The sequence below is a fragment of the Rattus norvegicus genome, chromosome 7 (assembly GCF_036323735.1).
Source record: "Rattus norvegicus strain BN/NHsdMcwi chromosome 7, GRCr8, whole genome shotgun sequence".
NCBI lineage: Eukaryota > Metazoa > Chordata > Mammalia > Rodentia > Muridae > Rattus > Rattus norvegicus.
The window spans coordinates 118,673,931-118,688,807 of NC_086025.1; the positions used below are offsets into that span (position 1 = coordinate 118,673,931).

The window sequence follows — 14,877 nt, forward strand, 5'->3', positions numbered from 1 at the left end:
TGGAATCAGGGTCCTCTGAAGGAATGACGAGTGTTTTTTAACTGCTTAGCTATTGCTTCTACCCCATGATCTTTGTTTAGCCATACAAATACCTTGCATTTAGTCCTTGGCCCCAGTGCAATTGATTGATAACCCACATGGTTCCAACTTTGGTGCAGCATTATCTCTGGCTGTGAGTGGTATTCCAGCCTCCAGCTTCTAAGGACCCCCTTACAGCCAGGCCTAATGAGGGTGATTCTGGATAAATGTTTCTGGGAAGCTAAAAGGCCCCGGGGAAGGTCCAGTTGGCCTTCCGTGGTGTAGAGCTTCCTAGAGCTCTCTAAACTACGTTGTGATCTCTCACAATGCAACTGAATCAATCTTCTATTCCCTCATTCCTAAAACAAGAAAACTCCCATGCTGCTGTGTGGCTGGAAGTGGGGGTGGGGAGCAGAATCAAACCACAGCCTCTCCATGCCCTCCTCTTTAGCCCAGGATCACATCTACTGTCACAGGGGGAAAGTGAACCCTGGAGGGACTTACCAGTGCCTGGCACATTCCAGGGACAGAGTATTCACATTTGCTGGGCCTCACGGCAAAGGCTTGTCATCCTAGTTACTTGGAAAGATTGAAATTTTGAGGTCAGCACTTGGGAGGTAGAGGCAGGCAGGTCTCTATGAGGCTAGCCTGGTCTAAAGAAGAAGTTCCAGGTCAGCCAGGGCTTTATAGAGAAACCCTTTCTTTAAAAAAAGGAAGGAAGGAAGGAAGGTATGTATGTAGGTAGGTAGGTAGGTAGGTAGGTAGGTAGGTAGGTAGGTTAGTTTGAGGCAAGCCTGAACTATAGTATAGATTTCAAGGTCGACTTGGGAAACTTAGTAAGACTCTAAAATAACATTTTTTTGAAGGGTTAGAGATACCATTTAGTGGTGGAGGTCTGGGTTTAATCCCCAGTACCCTCCCCCCATCCCCCAGAAAAAAAAAGTTCATACCTATAGATCTGTAGCAGAGTGTGGGCCCAGCACAGGCTCTTGGATTTACAGTACTATAAAAAAAAAATTAGTCCGTTTTTCCTTGCAGCCCCTGTTCCCAGAAGGGTGACTCTGAGACTTATTATTTATTAATAAATGCCTAGGCCATAAGCTTTGGCTCATCCCTGACTAGCTTGTGACTTATTTAACCCATTCAAACTATTCTGTCTTCCACGTGGTTAGTCACCTCTCCCTCTAGGGGTCACGTGACTCTTGGCTAAAGGGGAGGGCACAGAGGCCCACTTCTTCCTTAGCGCCTCCCTCAGAGTCTCAGCATCTTACTCATATCTCTCTCTGTGTCTCTCCCTGCGGCTCCTTTTATTCTCTCACTATTTCCCAGAATCCTCTCTCTCCCTGCCATTGTCCCACCCCCTATTTCTGGCCCGAGCTCATTGGCTATTGGCTTTTTAATTGACAGAGGTTGCTTATAAGGGATTTTCTTTACTCAACACTGTTGAATGAACAGGTGGGGACTTGAACCCAGAACCACATGGATTCTCACCAAGGAGAGGCCCTTAGTGATTAACAGAGGCCACCATGCTGTTCATACTCTAGAGTTATCCGGACAGCTACAGTTGAACACATGATAACTGATGGTACCTACTCCCACCATGTGACCGTGGCAGTTCCTTGATACGGATTCCTCTCAGTTTCCCTCTTGTTTTGTCACAGCCCTGCCCTGGATTCACATTGACAGTCCCTGTCAGAGACCTGAACCCTTGGCCGTGTGAGTTGCATCTCTCCTAAGACCTAACCACACTACAAGGTGGGTTCTAGGATTATAGTGTCATTGCCCCCTGGGCCTCAGACTACCTGCCTGTGAAATGGGATTCTCCTCCACACAGATTTTTGCTTTGCATAGGTCAGTATGAGGCAGCCTGAGGTAGGACCTGTACCACCTCTCCCCACCCCCAGAGCTGTCCTCTCTGCCTCTAGTTTCCAAATGGAGTCTGAATAAGCGAGAGTAAGGATGAGAAGGAACATAAAGGAACCCAACAAACCCTGGATCCAGCCCTCTGTGGGGCTCTGGCTGGTGACTGAGTTCCTACTGCCTTGTGCCTGAAGAGGCTTGATGACCAGCCATGGTGAGCAGCTATGGAACCCCTGGCTGGCCAGAAGATGCAAAGGGGGATATGAATAGATGATCGTGCTGGTTTACGAAGCAGCTGGGGCAGTATGGGAAAGCCTCTAGGGCCTTCCTTCTAGCTGGAACCATAGAAACTCAGGACAGGGCACAGCCATACACTCCTGAAATAAGTCCTCCTGGGATACCATTGATGGCCATTTTGGCAACTGGTCCCTCGACCTATTGGCTCCAAATAGGACTGGTCCACCTGGATCACTCATTCCAGGAGCACAGGTTGGCACTTGAGCCCCCTCTGGCTTGAGGCCTCCCTAACCCAGGCAAATAAGGATATGTCCTGCAGAGAGACTAGGGCAGAGTTATAACCCAGAAGAGCTCAGGCCTAGGAAACCTCACAGCTGTCATCAATGGGTGTAAGAACTTCAGTGCTCTTTGACAGGCACACTGTGGGCCACCCGGAACCCCTTAAAGGGAGGAGTGGAAGTTTGTTAGAAGTCCTGAGTATGCTCGGAGCTTCGGCGGGAGGAAGGGTCTGGAAAGAGCCTGCCTGACACACTTTCCTGACTAGACCACCTCAGGCCTCAGCAGGGAGCAGAGCCTTGATTCTGTTTAGTTTCTTCTTCCTCTTCTCTACCAGGCATCCACTGGTCTTCTGACTTTCATGGACCTTTGTCCTCTAAGGGCGTCACAAAATGGCCGACACAGCTGTCCGCCATTTTGTAGCTGACACCAGCAATAGGCTTGAAGAGAAGGAGACCTCTGCTTCCAGCCTGCCCTGAGTAGCCTGGACAGAGCCCAGGACCTGCCCCCACCATGTTTGGCTTTGACCGTGGCTGCCCTGGGCTTGGCACAGCCAGTTGTTGGCAAGGTATCCTGGGAGTTCTGGCCCCTTACCCAGTTCCACTTATTCCTTGCTACCCTCCAAGGTTTTATCACCAAGCAGACAGAAAGAGAGGTTGTACATCACAGTCCAGAAAGCCAGCTACTTACACTGTACTTTTAGAGGGAGTCTGGAAGGGGTGGGGCCAGCACAAATGGGTCTAGAAATGATGTCCGTACTGCAGCACTAGGTTTCTGAGTGGAGCCATCAGCAAGCATAGAATTGAGTTGATTCCTCTTGGGGAGGAAAGCCTCTGGCCTCCTCCAAATGCCCCTCGTACCTTGACCTGCCCGAGGACCTTGGGCCTCCCTGGCCAAGCATGATATGGAATGCCTTGGCCAGCCAATCTCCTGGCTGGGGTAGCCTATGATATCAAGAAGCAGGACAGGTGCTTGCTAGACTCGGCTGCAGAGTAACAGGGGCAAGCACCAGGCTACCGAGGCTCTGAGGTACATGAAGCTTTTCCTGACTATCACAGCACACACACTCTCTCTCTCTCTCCCTATGTAGTGTCTGCCTGGTTCAGGCTCGGCAGGGATCCACCGTAAGCCCCCCAAGAGCTTCCTGTGCCTGTTAACAAGCTCACATTGTTCCTCTGCCTTCCCAGAGATCAGAAGCAGCACATCCCAGAGATCCCATAATGATGCCATCCAGGCCTGCAATACAGCCCACGCTTTGGTCACTGCCATATTGATAGTACATTCCAGCTCCTCGAGGTCGGAAACTGGCGTGTGTTCTGGGAGCCGGGAGCGGCTGGTTAACTCTGCTACCCCTTAAAAAAGCCGAGGCGGGGGTTCCAAGTAAAGTCGGGAAAGGTGTGGGATAAAATGCCTTTTGAATCTTCTTGGGCAGCATGGGGGTTACTTGGTGGCCCTGCCTGGCCCTATGCTCTCTGCCAGGATAACAAGAAGCTATGTAGAGACGGCAGGGTCAAGCTGCCTCATTTAGGAAGCTAGCTAACTGCCTGCTGGCTCCAGACTTCTTCCCCGCAGCTTCCAGGCAGAAAATTCTGTCACCCTGAAGTGATAGATCAGGCCACACTCTCCTTCCAGAGACCCAGCAGAAAGTTCAAAATCTACCTTCCCTTTTGCTGGGCTGGATGGAACATCCTGGGACCCGGAAGTGTAAACTTCCTAGAAGAGGAAATGTCTCCTGAAGAAGGGAGAGGCCCAGAGGGAGCTGACTGAGGGCGTCTGTCAGAGAGCAGGCAGAGCATAGTCTCCATGATGTTACGTCATTTCCCGGTCACCTTCCTATGACCTAGATGAGGCTTGATTGACAATATCTATAGATGAGCCCATGCCTGTGTGGTCAAGGCTGGTGACCTGTAGCCTAAATGTCTAGCCCCAGGCTGAGTCCACAGAGCAGCCCCCCACCCCCACCCTACCCAACCCCTACACAGTGGCCTTCCCCTACTGTACACCAGGCCATCTGTAGGCATAAGTCAGCCACTTCCTCAGGGCCCCCAGGACTGTCTGTAACAGACAGCTATCTCTCCAGCTCTCCAGAGAAGGTACGTGGCCAACTGACTTTGCCTCAGACCCTGTTTCTAGATGGGGAGAGCTAGGCTCAACTCTGGGCCTCCTAAGCCAGCTGAGACCCGGAGTCTTCCTTTTTCTCTCATGAGTTTTGCTACAGGCCATAACTCTAGGGGTGGGCTTGCTACCAGAGCACAACAGACCTCGAGTCTACACAAAGCCCAGTGCAGGTTGGATCCATCTTGGGATCAGCATGAAGTGTGTTAAGGCTGGGAAAGCCAGGTCCAAGACATTTAGATGCTACCCCCCGGGTTTGACCTTGTGTAACTGGTACACCGTCAGAAGAGGGTGCTCAGGCCTGCACGGCACTCTGCCACACATCTGCCAGAACATTCCAGTCTGAAGCCGGGGAGACTCAGCAAACCCAGGTTCATCTTCACTCAGGTATGATCTTGTAATATCGAGGGGGATTTTGCATTAATCAGGTCTCTAAACCTCTCGAAGAGGTGCTACGTGTCTTGGAGAGTGAGATTTTTTTTGTTCACCCCTAACATGCCTGCCCTAGCTAGTTCCAAGATGGTGCTCAGTGGGCATGGCCTGCCTCTGGACACACCGACCCATGCCTACCCAGTGAGCATACATCTTTTTAACTTTATGGGCCGTGTTCACAAGGAGATCCGCCTTCTGCCCAGCCGGATGCCACCCCTCCCGTCGTTCCCAGACTTGCTGTTGGCACGGCCTACTGAGCAGAGACACTGGCCGCTTTATGGAAGAAACCTAATCAGGGAGACCAGGAGAGGGGGGCTATCATGGTGGGGGTCTGGCTCTTGGTGGCCCCAAGCCAAGCTTGAGGTGACTTCAGGGTGACACTGTCTGTCTGCCTCTCTCCTCCAGACATCTGCCTAGCCCTGAAAGGGCCACCTGCCTGCCTAGGCCCTTGGCGCACCTGTCCTGGCCAGCCCAGCTCCTCCCCCAGGCATGCTGCCCACGGGCAGATACTGCAGGACTGAGGCAGAGCTGAGAGGTGGCAGCTGGCAGATGGCAGGGCGTCTGCTGACTGCTCACTCCCTGGCGACCTGTTCAGGAGCGCCATTCATGTGTACTGCCTGCCCTGCCACTGGCCCTCCTCCACAGCCTGCCCCTACTGGGTCCTCTCGGTCTGCTTCAGGACCCCTTCCTTGTCACCCCGTGAGAAAGGAGGCATTTCTGTGGGTTCCAAGCCCCAGGCTTGAGGCCAGTGGTCGAGGCCTAGATGCTTCACAGGTGAGCCTGACACATTGGAACACTTCCCAAATACAGAACTGGGCCTTTTCCTCCTTGTTCATAAATGGCTCTAGAGATGGCCAGAGACCCAGAAAGGGTGACCCTCCCTAAAGTCTGGTAGAACCCGAGCAAACCCCCTGGGTAGGGCAAAGCTGCACTGGAACTGAAGAGACTGTGCTAGCCATGCCTTCCACCAGAGTGTGGAGAGGTACTGTGAGAGGAATGGGTCTAAGACAGGCACCTGTGGGTCAGCCTCACCAGATGCAGAGCCAGGGCCCCTGGAGAGCAGGAGCCTTGTGGAAAGAAACAGGAAAAACAGGTCAGCGGTTCCTGGCAGAGGGACAGACCAGGGCAAAAGCCAGGAGGTGGGAAGGACCTGGGAGATGGCCAAGGAGGGCAGAGGAGGCTTGCCCAGGGCACTTCACTGCTTTGCGGGTTGGGGGCAGGGCTGATGGGCGCAGTGGAAGGATCAGAGAAAGGGTGTCAGCGTGACAGATAGCTTGGCTGTCTTGGGAGCACAGGCGAGGCTGGTAGTCAGGGAGGGGGCTTTCCCACCCTTGAGTCCTCACCAGACCCTCAGTAGCCAATGGGCTCTTCTTCCCACCCTTGAGCTGTTGGGGATAACAAGGCTTGTAACAAAGCACTGCCTTGATGGACAGAACTGGGCAGATCCTTGTCTCCATATTCTATACCCCCGGCTCAGCTCCAGGGTCCTTTGGCTGGCCAGGCCTCTCCCTCACCACCACCATCTCCCTGCTTAGCTTTACATCTTACTGTTGGCTCTGCCATGATGTTTGGGACCCAAGGGGAGGTAGGATAGTGACTTGATTCATGGTACAACTCTGTGGTCCAGTGAGCCCCTTCCCTGAGTCTCTGCTCTTGGGAGAGTTCAAACCCCATTTGTCCTTTGTCCTAGGGAAGTTGTACTTCACTGATGACTTCTGAGAGGGGATTAACTCTCTCTCCAGGGCCCACTTAACTACGACAGACCGGTGTGCATGAGACAAGTGTGAGCCTGACCCATAACAGTGCTTCCTCCCTTTCCCTCTGGGCTTCCCAGCATCCAATCATCAGCGAGTCGGGCCACTGGCCACCCACAAAAACATGCTTGGTCCCATGAAGTTGGAGCATAGTCTCTGACCAGCAAGCCCAGCACAGGGCTGGGCTTAGAGGCCATTCCATCCAAGGCTTTGCATGCAAAGTGTCGCCAGGCAGAAGGCAGACTGGATGAAAATGTCATTGTGCTACAGGATATTAAGGTGTGGCCAGGGGAGGCCACCGGAGGCCAGGCTTTCTCCCTTCTGAAGCTAATGATCATTGCTTTTGTTTCTAACCCCAGGGAGCTCAGGACATGGGACTAAGCAGGAACTTCTACACGCCAACACTCCCCTGTGGTGAGTAGTGCTCCACTGTCCCTCCTCTGGAAAGTAAGGAGCCATGGGAGACTTGGGAGTGAGGAAGGCTAGGGTCAGAACGACATCCCTGTCAGTTCTCCAGGACCTGCACTCAGCTGGGATGACTTTACCTGGAGGCCTTGTGCTACCCCATCCCCACCCCTGGCCTGAGTATTGTGCCCCCCACCCCAGCAAACTACCCCAGATGACTCATCTACCCATGATATGATACGGTGACCTTTGACCCCAGATCAGCCTGCTCAGGCTGGACATGGTTTGACAGAGATGCACTTCCATCCATTACTGGCTCCAAGTGGAAGAGATACCCTCCCACCCTGAGGACACACTACAGGCTCACACCTTTCAGGTTACCCAGCCTTGAGAGGCCTCTGGGGACCCCAGCATGAGGTCACCCTCTTTTCTCTGTACCCCAGCACCATCACTCAGTCCCCCAGTGTGATCCTCATACCCCCAGGCCCCCTGGCATTGAAGGTGGACCTGCCAGGAGGTCTTGCCTAGAGTGAGAAGAAAGGCCAGATGAGGGAAACAGAGTCACATCTATTCCCAGGTTGGGCTAAGGCACAGTGGGTGGTGGCCACAGCCAAGAGGAACTAGGATGCTTGTCTCCTGGTATCTCTCTCCTGCAGCTTGGGCTCTGTAAGGTTTGTGTTGCGATGAACCCCAAATTCAGGGAGGCTTACCGAGTGCAGAATGGGCACTTCTGGGCCCTCATAGCGGCATACCCTGGCCTCCTGCTGATTGCTGAGTAGAATGGTGAAAAGCTGCTGAGAATCCCCAGGGGTCAGCTGAAAGGACCCCATAGAAATGCAAGGTGGTGCCCGGAGTCAGAGGGGGCAGTCTAGACCTTCCAGGCAATCCTGATCATGGTACCTGTGTCCTGCCAGCCAAGGGCAGAACTTGAATGGTTGAGAGACCTGGGGTTGATGTGATGCTCACATGGAGATGGCCAAAGTGGTCTCTAGCCATTCCAGCACGTCCAGGCACATCCCAGGAACTGACAAGGCTGACCATGGCCAGCCGGCCTACTGAGAGGCTAAGCAGTTTGGGACATCCCTCGGCGTTCTCACTTGGTCCACTCTCATAGATGGGAGCATCAAAGGGGCCCTTAGCTACTCTTCCCTTGCCTCTTCCTGCCTTGCTGGCTCTGCTTAGAACGTCCTTGAGGATATTTGACCTGCCTGTCAGTGAAGGGGTCCATGCTTGAGACAGGGGGTGGCACCCCGGTAGCTCACATTTCCTTCTGGAGCTTGGGAGACCAGTGTTTCCTATTACCACAGATCCGCACACTGAGAGGCAGGCCACACTAGCACTCTGGGGCCTTGTTCCCAAGCTACTCTGCCTTATAGACTCCAGATCTGGGTACGCAGTGTGGACTTAGACCTAATGGCTTTGTTTTGACCCAAGGGCTCTGTGCTTGTTCCTTGACCCTTGGCAGGGAAGAAGGGAGGTATGGCAGTAGACGCTAGGGTTCATGCAGAGAGCAAAAGCTGCCTGGTGTCTTAGGATTGGGCACAGGGCTTCCCTCTAAGTGCTGGGCAAATCTGTCAGGGGCCCAAAGGAAGTAGGCCCTTCCCTTCTGAGAGCAGAGCTACCTGAGACCAGAGACTCAGCCTTCTGAGCCAGTTTCTTCAGTGATCCCTGCCTCACAGCTGGAGGATTTGCTGGCTCTGCTTAGGAAGGCTGTGGAAGTAGGGTCTCCAAGTGCATGTTGACACTGAAGAGCTGAGAGCCATAGAAGTCTCTTACAAGGCGGAAGAATGTCCCGGCACACTGCTACTGCTCGGGGACAAGGCTGCAGTTGGCCTTACTTGTAAGACCGGCTGACACTACACTTGTACAAGGTTCCCCCCCAGCAAGCTAGTGGCTATGGGCAGTATGCATAGCTGACTGCTGCCCCAGAGTGGACCTTACCTGTCCCATTATGCAACAAGCAGCAAGCTCAACACCAAGCCCTCTGTTCATACCCGGATGTACCCCTGCTAGCCTCACTTAGTCCGAGGCTCTGGGAGCCCCAAACTCAGAGCCAATCACAGAGCCCCTGCTGATCTCAGGACGTGCACGTCGCCAGGGACAGAGTGGCCATGAGTCCAGCCAGGGTCCGCCTGGCTGGCAACCATGGGGAGCGAGACAGGGACAGAACCAGAACCCACAGGACAGGCTCTTCCTGCCTAAGGGGAAGAGGGTGCATGCCCAAGGCTTCTGCCTAGCAGGAGTTCTGGTGGTTCCAACTTCGCTGTGCTAGAGTTGAGTGGGCAGAGGCTGGGCCTCAGCCAGGTGGGCACTGGAAGCTCCCTGAACCTGACTGGCTTTTGACAAATGACACCCTTCCCCCATAGCGGCCACTCCTGTTTAGTGACTGATCAGAGCCGGGTGCTTTCTATCTCTTCTCCACCACTTCCCTTACTCTCCCCTGGCCCCCTTCGAGAGAAACCCAGTCCTCTACTAGCTCATACCCTCACCGCTGAACTGGCCGTGTCAACCGCTCACCATGTTCCCAGCTCACCTTCTTCCTCTAGGAGGGACCTCGAGAAGCCACGGCATCCAGCTCTCCGCCAAGACTGACTGACGGCCTTTGGGGTGAGGTAGTAGGTTGTATGGTTTTGGGCTCTGCCCCGCTCTGCGGTAACTATACAATCTACTGTCTTTCCTGAAGTGGCCGCAATATCTGCAGTGGATACAACGGCGGCCCTGGCTGAGGGAGACGGAGGGAGGGACAGGGTGGTTGGTAGCTGCCATGTAAAAAGGAGCCATCCTCAGCACACCCGTGAGCACAGCCTGCAGCCTGTAGGCCACTGTCCCTGGGGTGGTGAGTTCAGACACCAGAGGCTTCACGATCAATCGATCTGGTGGGCACAGGTCTTTCTTGCTGAGCTGCTGTCTCCGCTTCCCCTCCCCCACCCTGCCCTGTGCCCTATGGCTCTGGTGGCCTGTGGCCAGGGTGGGTGGGGAGCGGCTGGGCCTCCTCCAGAATGTGGACACCGCGGGGTGAGGTAGTAGGTTGTGTGGTTTCAGGGCAGTGATGTCGCCCCTCCGAAGATAACTATACAACCTACTGCCTTCCCTGAGGCGCCCAGGGACACGTCCACATGGAGGCCCAGTAAGCCACACGGAGCCACAGATTGATTGGGGACTGTGGTGTGGGTCCTGGGTGTAAATAAAGGTTGTTTCTGATATGAACTTAACAACTGGTCTTTGGTCATTCTGGGGATACGGAGTCTGGGGGTAGAGGGCATGGGCGCACCAACCGCACTATCGGCCTGTTTGCACACACGAAACATTGCTAGCAAGAGCTGTTCCAGGTAATGACTATGCTCCTTCATATTCCCTATGCCCCTCAGTGACCCAAGCCCCTTCACGTCGGTGAAGCAACAAACCCTGTGACTCCAAGTCTCAGAGCACAGCACTGGCTCCCAGTGTCTCACAGCCTGAGGTTCTAACCAGATCTCCTTTAGTGCCTGCCTCCCTTGGGACAGTATCGGGATGGCCGAGAATATAACTTTCTATCCTCGGGCCAAATGGTCATATACCTTTCTCTCAGGGGCCCCAAGCCTTCGTTCAGGAAGCTGGTGGGGGGATGGGGAGGCGGGGGAGGATCAGGCCTCAGCTAGGGTTAGCTTAGGAATGTAAAGTCCTATCCTTACCTGACCAGATGCCAAAGGCCTCCCTTGTGGCCGTTGGCATGGCTGGGTTGATACCCTGGCCTGGTGTCCTGGCCTTCTCCCTGTGATAAATGTGATAAATTCCCTTAGTCCCAGCTTCCATCCTGAACCCCAACCTGCCTCAACGCTGGGTACCCACAGACTTACAATATCAATACCCCTAATACCCTTCTTTGTCTATCCTCAGCTACCAAACCTCTCAAACTTAGCCTGCCATTTCCAAAGATTTGATACTGTGCTAGCCCCAGAGTTGAGAGTACCCAGAAGGATCTGAGCCCAACAGGGAAGGCTTCCCAAAGTAGGGGCTTTCTGATCTGGGTCTTGGTGGCTATGTAGGAGTTGGCAGCTAGAGACAGAGGAGTCGACACCCAGACACTCAATAGAGTGCCCCATTGTCTCCTCCCTGTTGTCCTTTGGGACCATGGTGGATGATAAATTGTCACTTCTTCACCGTTCTTTATCCTGTAGTTGGTTAGTTGGTGGTCAAGTCTGTTGACTCTTGCCTTGCTATGCCTCGAGCCTTCCTTCCCTTCCAGCTTTTCTGCCTTCCTCCCTGATGAACTTTGCTCATCATCCCTTGATGTCTTAGTTAGGTTTCTACTGCTGTGAGCAGACGCCATGACCCAGGCAACTCTTATAAGGACAACATTTCATTGGAGCTGGCTTACAGGTTCAGAGGTTCAGTCCATTATTGTCAAGGCAAGAACATGGCAGCATCTAGGCAGGCATGGTGCAGGAGGAGCTGAGAGGTCTACATCTTGTTCCAAAGGCAAATAGAAGACCGGCTTCTAGGGAGACAGGAGGAGGGTCTTAAAGCCCATGCCCACAGTGACACACTTCCTCCAACAAGGCCACACCTCCTAATAGTACCACGCCCTGGACCCAGCCTATACAAACTTGCCTGGCCTCCCACTCTCCTGAATGGCCCAGCACCCCACCCTTCATCCTCATGGAGACCCAAGCTCTGGCTACCACAACCAGCTGTGTCTGTGTAAGCAGACTGACAAGGTGGTAAGTGACATCCATCTCCTGACTCCCACACTGTGGTGGGAGACGGCCTCTGCTCTGCAGACTTCAAGTACTTGGGACACACAGTGGCCACCCATGGGGCTAGCCTGGGAGCATCTGAGAGCTCTGAGGATCCCCGAAGTCAGGTTAGCTTCTTGGAAGATGACAAGTGGCTGTCACTAGAGGTAGGGGTGCATGTGGGGATAAGGGTAGGTGCTACACAGGGGGGTTCAGCCCAGGGAGACCCTGTGCCACTTCCCCTCTTTCACAGCCTATTGAAGCAAAACAGTTCCACTTAGAAGGTGGAGTCAGGATTCAAGGGCACCCCAGATTGTGCCTCAGGAAGGTCCTGGTCCCTGGACGTCCACCTGCTGCCACCTGCTGGCTAACCTAAGAAGTGGCTCCTGAATGGAGGCTTTCGGGTGTGGGGGTGTTGATCAGGAGCCAAGGGGATGCTGCAAGCTGGAGGTCCCAGGAAATACTCCTCCAGGCAGGCTGGGATTCTAATCAGGATGTACATTAATTGTCTTTGAGGACAAGCTAGTTCAAGACCAGCGAGGAGCAGGCTGGACCTTGGGTGGCCCCAACACAAGGAAGCCGGGCTCCACACAACAGCTGGAAGCCCAGGCAGCATGCAGAAGCACAGCTGAGTCCTATAGAAACAAGACCTGCACATCCTTACCCCTCCTGGGACGATGACCCAGAGACAGAGGGTCTTCTGGGCATGACGGGTGTAGCAGTGGCAGAGGAGCCAGCAGTAGCTGGGGGTGGGGGGGCGCTCAGGAGTCACAGAACTACATCCAGCAGCTTGATGTTGAGACCCATGAGGATGTCAGTGCCCCTGAAGAGCCTTACTTCCTTTAAAAATAAAAAAGAAAAGTGAACAAAAATATCAGATATATAGTATATAATGAATGATGCACATAGTATAATAATCAGTGTTAATACAGAATATATCTCATAGAATGAACACAGGCACACATCCACTGTTTCATAAAAGGAAGATGCATAATCATACGCAGTGTGAGCCAGCAGGAGTCCCTCTGAGGTTGCACACATCTGCCTACACCACTCCCGTCAGACATACTGGGGGGACTTTTGTGTGCAGAAAGCTGCAGGGTATAAAAGTGCTTAAGCCCAGGGGTATATTTCTGGAGACTGCCCTGTGAAGGGAGCCCTGATTCAGTCTGTGCCATCCGCATGTTCACATACAGCTGCCCTTCTGACCAGCCAGTCAGGCCCCTGATCCACCGCCTCCACTGGGTGGTGTGCTTCCCAGCAGCGACACCGTGTGGCAGCAGGAGAGTATAGCAACCAAAATGATCAAGCCCCGCCCAACCTCTGCTCCACTCAGGTTGTGATGTGTGTGGGGTGAAGGGTGTGGGGTTGGCAGGGGTTGGGGGGGGTCTTCTGGCCTATGGCATCCTTGAGTTCAGTGTTAAGTCAAGGAAGGTCTGCATGGAGCCCAAGCTGTAGTTCCGTATGCCCCTAAGCATGTATCTGGTGCCTGCCTTGTCCCTCCTATCTCCACTCTGTTCTTTGTACGACACAGCTGCCTGGGAGTCCTTCTGAATCCCAGGAAAGAGCAGTGAGCCCAGGTCACAGCTTGTTAGCACCTGATCAAGAGCTACTGACAGGAAAGGAACCACCCTAAGACTGGGCCAATGTGCCTGCATCTTTGGAGGCCTGATGGTGAGGATGGCTTAGGTGAGGGAGGTGGCTGAGGGGAGGCCACAGCTTGGGAGGCAGCTGAGGACTTTGCATTGGTGTGCCCACAACCTTCTGGCAGATGCACCTGTCCTGTGGCATTCAGTAGGCATATGTCTCTGGTGTTGCCTGCTGAGACGGACTGTGGCACTGGAGAAACCCCTGGGCCCACTGGGTGAATGCACCCCACCCTGAGTCTAGTCCTCTGGAACAGGACAAAGTGGAAACACCTAAAACCACACTAGTTAGACCCGGGACAACCGGAGAGCTGAGATAGGCCAGGGAACAAAGTGCCATTGGGTCTCTGACTTACTCACAGGCCCAAACCTCAGCACAAGCATGGAGGGACTGCGGGTCACCCCGTGCACCAGATGTCCAAGTTCGTTATGCACATCCTTGACGGCTTCAGCCTCTTCCTGCCCAGCCAGGACCCAGCCTGGAGCCCTCACTTTCTGTGAGCCTAAGTAGAAAGCCAGGTTGCTCTATTCTGTAAGGGTGGCTCCCTGCAGGGTGGGAGCAGGGGCACAGGCTATTGGTGTAAACACAGGATGTTGGGGACACACCTTCAGTAGGGCTGTTTCCCACCGTCACTACAAGCTCCAGAGGTGACCTTCCTGAGCTGGTTTCATGGTCTTGGAGACTGAGGAGACTGAGGAGATTGAGGAACAGAGAGGTGGAACAACCTTCTCAAAGCTACTCACCGGACAAGGTAGAGTGGGTATTCTATCCACCCATATCTGTGGTTATCTTGCCTTCCCAGCCAGTGGAGACAGTGAAGGGGGCAGGCATGGGGGAGAGACTAAGGAATCTGTTCAGTCCCAGTTGCCCTCCTTGACAAGAGGAAAGTGGCGAGTGCTCACCAATCTGGCTTCCCAGACTGCTCTGGGTTTGAACTGAGATGAGGAAGTGGCCTGCCTTTGAGTTTCTGACACCCCGGCTCTCTGATCCTAGGCATCGGACAGGCCTCCAGCTAAGACCACACCGCTGCTACATCATAACCTGTCAGCATGAGGGGGAGACACTGCCCTCTTGCAGTCTCTGGAAACCAAAGTGGAATGTATCCTGCCTTCCACTCATCCCTTCTCTTCTCTCTTCCCTCCTTCCTTTTTTTCTTCTTTTCTTTTCTTTTTCTTTTTTTTTTTTCAGGGCTGGGGACCGAACCCAGGGCCTTGCGCTTACTAGGCAAGTGCTCTACCGCTGAGCTAAATCCCCAACCCCTCTTCCCTCCTTCCTTGTCCGGGCCTCACTCACCAAGTCTATCCTGGGCATCCTCCCTCTTGGCTCTGTCTTCTGTTCATTGCCTGGGTCAGCTTGGCGTGAGTCCAGGGTCACAGCAAGAGCTGAGCCTTCTATGGAAACACTGTTTTCTTCTCTGT

The 14,877-nt window shown here is 53.7% G+C and overlaps 2 non-coding genes across 2 annotated transcripts; both read left to right on the forward strand.

The window, feature by feature from the left end:
• Positions 1-9,692: 9,692 nt before the first annotated feature.
• On the forward strand, positions 9,693-9,787 carry Mirlet7c2 (microRNA let7c-2). Its single transcript, NR_031804.1, has one exon. It is a non-coding gene; the product is annotated as a microRNA let7c-2 (primary transcript).
• Positions 9,788-10,107: 320 nt separating this feature from the next.
• On the forward strand, positions 10,108-10,192 carry Mirlet7b (microRNA let-7b). The gene has a single exon (NR_031802.1). It is a non-coding gene; the product is annotated as a microRNA let-7b (primary transcript).
• The last annotated feature ends 4,685 nt before the right edge of the window (positions 10,193-14,877 follow it).